At 48.2% G+C, this 4,810-nt stretch overlaps 1 protein-coding gene across 11 annotated transcripts in view; it reads left to right on the top strand.

Annotated features, from left to right (window-relative positions):
- RHBDD1 (rhomboid domain containing 1) overlaps positions 1-4,810 on the top strand; it is a 113,733-nt gene that overhangs the window by 98,133 nt on the left and 10,790 nt on the right. The window lies entirely within an intron of this gene.

Genomic DNA, 4,810 nt, shown 5'->3' with positions numbered 1-4,810 from the left:
TCACAGCTATATATATATATATATATATATATATATATATATATATATATATATATATATTTTTTTTTTTTTTTTTTTTTTTTTTTGTCGGTACGCGGGCCTCTCACTGTTGTGGCCTCTCCCGCTGCGGAGCACAGGCTCCGGACGCGCAGGTTCAGCTCAGGGTTACGCTACATACCATCACAGCTATATATATATATATATATATATATATATATATTTTTTTTTTTTTTTTTTTTTTTTTTTTGGCGGTACGCGGGCCTCTCACTGTTGTGGCCTCTCCCGTTGCGGAGCACAGGCTCCGGACGCGCAGGCTCAGCGGCCATGGCTCACGGGCCCAGCCACTCCGCGGCACGTGGGAGCTTCCCGGACCGGGGCACAAACCCGTGTCCCCTGCATCGGCAGGCCGACTCCCAACCACTGCACCACCAGGGAAGCCCCAGAGCAATATTTTTTTGTGGGTTTTTTTTTTTTTTTGGTTTAGTTTAGTTTTGTTTTCTCAGCCGCTCCACAGGGCTTGTGGGATCTTAGTTCCGTGACCAGGGATCGAACCCAGGCCCTTGGCAGTGAAAGCGTGGAGTCCTAACCACTGGACCGCCAGGTAACTGGTTAAATACCACCAAATACAAAAAGAAGCGTGTTTTTAAGATGACCGTCCTACTTCCGGGATAGTTTATCGCATCCCAGAACTTCACAGCCATCCCGCTTCTAGGCCAACTCTGACCCACAGGAAGCATTTCTCAGCTTCTGGTGCAGAGAGCAAGGCTCCTGCCTGTTGGCGTTCTGTGCAGATGCTCTCACCCTGCCGCTTATCTCATTCAGAGCTGGAAGGGATACGCTTGTGTCGTCCTTACCTCCCAGCTTATCTAGGCCTTTGCCGAGGAGCCCACCCTGGTTTTCTAAACCACCAACCATTCAAAACTCGTGGGGCTCGGACTGCTGACAAGGATGTCATTCTTCTTCCAGTTACTTTCCCTCTTGGCTCTCCCGCCCCCTCCCTCTCCTGCCTTTTTTTTTTTTTTTTTTAACCCAGCAAGTGCATCTGCCGAGGCCCTTGCGTTGCTGTTTCCTTGTGGGGTTGAGCCGGTGGTTCTCGGGGTGCCCGCCCCACCTTCACCCTGACATGCATGCACCTTTGAGACCAGCTGTGATGCACTCTCATTGCAGGCTTTTCCCAGAATAGTTCATCTTCCTCTGTTTCCACCTAAGAGGGGAGCATGCCGGCAGCTTCTAGCTTTTGTGAGAGCTTCGAACCATGGTGTTCTTCTTGGCTTCTCAACATCTCAGGGACAGTTTCCTAGGTCAGGGATTGTTTTCATAATTATGCATTGATATCGGTATCTCTTGATGTGTACTTATGCACCAGCCAGGCTTATGATATCTGAAAAATAGAGATAATTTGAATGTTTACAGCATTCAACATGGATGTACGTAGTACATCTCATATCTTGGCCTACTTCTGGATACTGAAGTTCTCTAATGTAACGGAACCCCAGAGCCCAATCCAACTTCATGCACTTGTTAGAGGAAACAAATAGACTGAACTGTATTCTGAAGCCTCCTGTCACCTGTTCTCACCCACTTATGTCTCAGGGTTTGAAAGCTGGTTGTTGGCTGAGGCCAGAAACCAAGACTCTGGGGCCTTGAAATTCCCTACCTGCCACCATTTACCCACATCTCTCTCACAGTCCTCTAGCCCCATTGGCCTGGCCTGGGCCCCTGGTTCCTGGCCCCCTCTCTGCTCAGCCCTGATAGCATATTAGTTGGTTTTTTGTTCATTCACCAAACATTTATGACGTGCCCACCAGGTCCCAGGCACCTGGGATCCAGAGGTGAGTGGCTTTGCTCCTACGACTGGGTGAGTGGCCAGTTTCATCCACTTTCATGTTATAACTAATAGAATCTTTAGGAGAGCTGGGTTGCGTTGGTGTCTTACTTTTAAAATTCACGTCATCCAGGATTGAGCACGGCACAACCTGGGAAACCACCAGAGCTTCTGGCTCAGGGAAGATATAACAAAAGACCTGTGTGTACAAAACCAGATGCCGTGTTGGTGCTGATCGTTAGTTACAACCAAACAAAACCCCAGAATGTAGTACGGCATCCCTCGGATCCCAGTTTCTCAGAGTGGGGCTGGTAGCATCAGACTCACACGAGGTGCTTCTGAAAAATGCAGATTCCTGGGTCTCACCACAGCCGTTGATCTGGGATCTCCCAAGTTAGAACCTAGAATCTGCCTCTTACCGTGCTCACCCACATGAAAGTTTGGAAATTACTCTTCTAGATCCAGTATCTAGTCTCTAGAGCTTTGACGTGCTGCTGCGTGTTTCACAGGACTGTGACATGCGAGCAGTGGGAAGGTGTAGGGCCTGTCACGTGGCTCATTTTATTTGCTGCCAGTCAGTCCGGCCACCAAGCCTAGGGTCAGCTGTCCCAAACCCCTTCCCTCCCAGGCTCCACATCCTTGTTTCTCCTGACAAACAGTCACTGGCAACAGTTGTCCAGTGTGACCTGGACGTTACCCCTCAGTGGTTGGTCTTGGCAGAAGTTCCCGATCTAAGTTTCTTTGTCCCTTTCCAGAGTTCTCCTCCTGACTCTCCATCTTTTCTCTTTCTTATTCTTTGATTTCTTGGGATGATATTTACTTATATTTTTCTATGCCCAAAGGTTAAAAGGTATTTTCAGAAGATTGAGGTTTCTGTGGGAAATATGGGCTAATTCCAAATGGGCTATGATTTTAAAAGTCAATGAAAACATTACCTTGGGCTGTTGCTTAAAAAGCTGGCCATTGGGCTGTCTCTGATTTGAAACTCAAGTTGAAGGGAGTGAGAAAAAAATGAAACAGGTCTAAATGTCATCAACAGTGCTTCTCTCTGCCTCCGTCTGAGAATCTGGGCAAAGAGCAAGCACGTTGGGGATTTTGTTGTTTCTGAGAGGGGGACCTGCCCCTGTTCGTGAAAGGGGGGGCACCATCAACTGACGTTTTATCCCTTGGAGGGAGGGAGCCGCTGTGCCAGGCAGTTACGAACCCACTGCTTACAGCAGGGCCTTATCCACCAGGAAGCACGTCTGTGCGCCCCTCAGGTGGCTGAGGGTCTGTCCAGCACAGAGACAGCAGAACCTGCTGAACCACCTGTCCCCAAGCTGCCAACCTCAGAGACGCCTTCACGGCCTCTCTGATCCCGGGCTGACCAGCACAGCAGCAGCTGAGTGCCTGGGATCACAGGCTAAGGAACTGAAAACATTCTCTACGGAGGAACCGTTGGCGCTTGGAGGCCGTTGTAGATTTCCAGGACTCACAGAATACTCCATTTGTAAGCCCTGGTCCTGCCCACTGTGGACCAGTGCATCAGGCACAGTCAAGTGCGTGCTAGCTGGCCTTCCTTGCCCTTGCTTCCTCCCTGCTAATGCCAGCTGGGGTAGCACAGGAGAGGGGCAGAAGGAAAGAGGATGGGGCCAAGTGTAAGTGGGCGTGTGGGTAAAAATGTAAACCAGGAAACAGACCACTTTGATTAGGCTTAAAGTAAAGCAGTTTTAGAATTATTGCATCTGGGATTTGTTGTCTTATCATCACAGATTGTATCTATTTGGATATGTGTGTATCCAAATGTATCTATTGTATCTACTCTTCTGATGTGGAGTTAGAGGGATCCTGATCATTCCAGGAAGACGCACTCAGCTATGCAAGGCAGTATGCACCGTAGCAGGAGTAAATCCTGAGTTCAGAGCTGGTTAAAATATCTGTGTCCACATCCATATCCATAACCACATCTGTCTCCCAGGGTCTTGTCAGTCTCCTCTGCTCTGGAAGAAACCTGATATGACACAGAAACTGCTAGATGCTGGCGAATAGTCCCCGGGTTTCAGACCATCTAGACAATAAACAACTGCGTAATACTCAGTGCGACGGCTTCTGTAGAGCCCATCTGTTTCAGAATAACCCTAATTCTGCTTACAGTGCGGAATGCTTTGTTGCCTGGAATTTGTCCTAGTTTTCTTCAGCAGATTGAGTCATGAGCCTCTGGCTCCACCTGCCGGCAAGTGTAAATACTGGCGTGAAACCCAGGGTGGATATTTTCAGTTGAAAAAAAAAAAAAAAATCTGAGCTGATTCTAAAAAGCTAGTGTAGCTCCGAATCACCTGGGAACTCATTAAAATACGGTAGCCTGGGCTCCATGCCAAGCCTGCCAGATCGGAAACTCTCAAAGCGCTCTCCTGGTGATTCATGCACTCACCTCTGTGTTGGAGAACCTGAATTCAGTGAAGGTCAGGGATGACCCCACTGTACCCTGTTCATCCTCAAGCAGGGAGAGTGACAGAGGCTGCTTGAGGTACCCACTTCTACCTATTCCAGTTTATCCAGGTAACTCTTGGTGATGAGAGTTAAAGCTTCATTGCCTTGGAGCTCATCAAAAAATTTTAAAAGTGGAAGAACCTGGCAAACACTCCTTAACCCAGTGCTCAAGGTTACATCACCAGTGATAAGTCATATGATCGGATGGCAAGGGCACTTCTCCTCTGCGGTCTTCTTCCCAAAACCCTAACCCCAGAGTAATGATGAGGAAAAGCATCAGACAAACCAAACTGAGGGACGTTCTGCTGTAGGCTGGTGCTGCGCAGGACTGTCAAGGTCACAGGAAATAAGAAAAGACTGAGACGGTACCACAGACCTGAAGAGACTAAGGAGACCCGACAACTAAATGGACTGTTGGCTTTAGTTGGGAAATTAGTGGCAAAACTGGTGAAACAGAGAAGGGAACAGAGAAGGGAAATTAGTGGAAAAACGGGTGAAATCCAAGTGGAGTCTGGA

The sequence above is a fragment of the Delphinapterus leucas genome, chromosome 8, assembly GCF_059928025.1.
Source record: "Delphinapterus leucas isolate spDelLeu-1000000601 "Yukka" chromosome 8, BTC_Dleu_Yukka2, whole genome shotgun sequence".
Taxonomy (NCBI): domain Eukaryota; kingdom Metazoa; phylum Chordata; class Mammalia; order Artiodactyla; family Monodontidae; genus Delphinapterus; species Delphinapterus leucas.
Note: the sequence above shows the minus strand (reverse complement) of the source record. Positions and strands in the feature narration are given on the sequence as shown.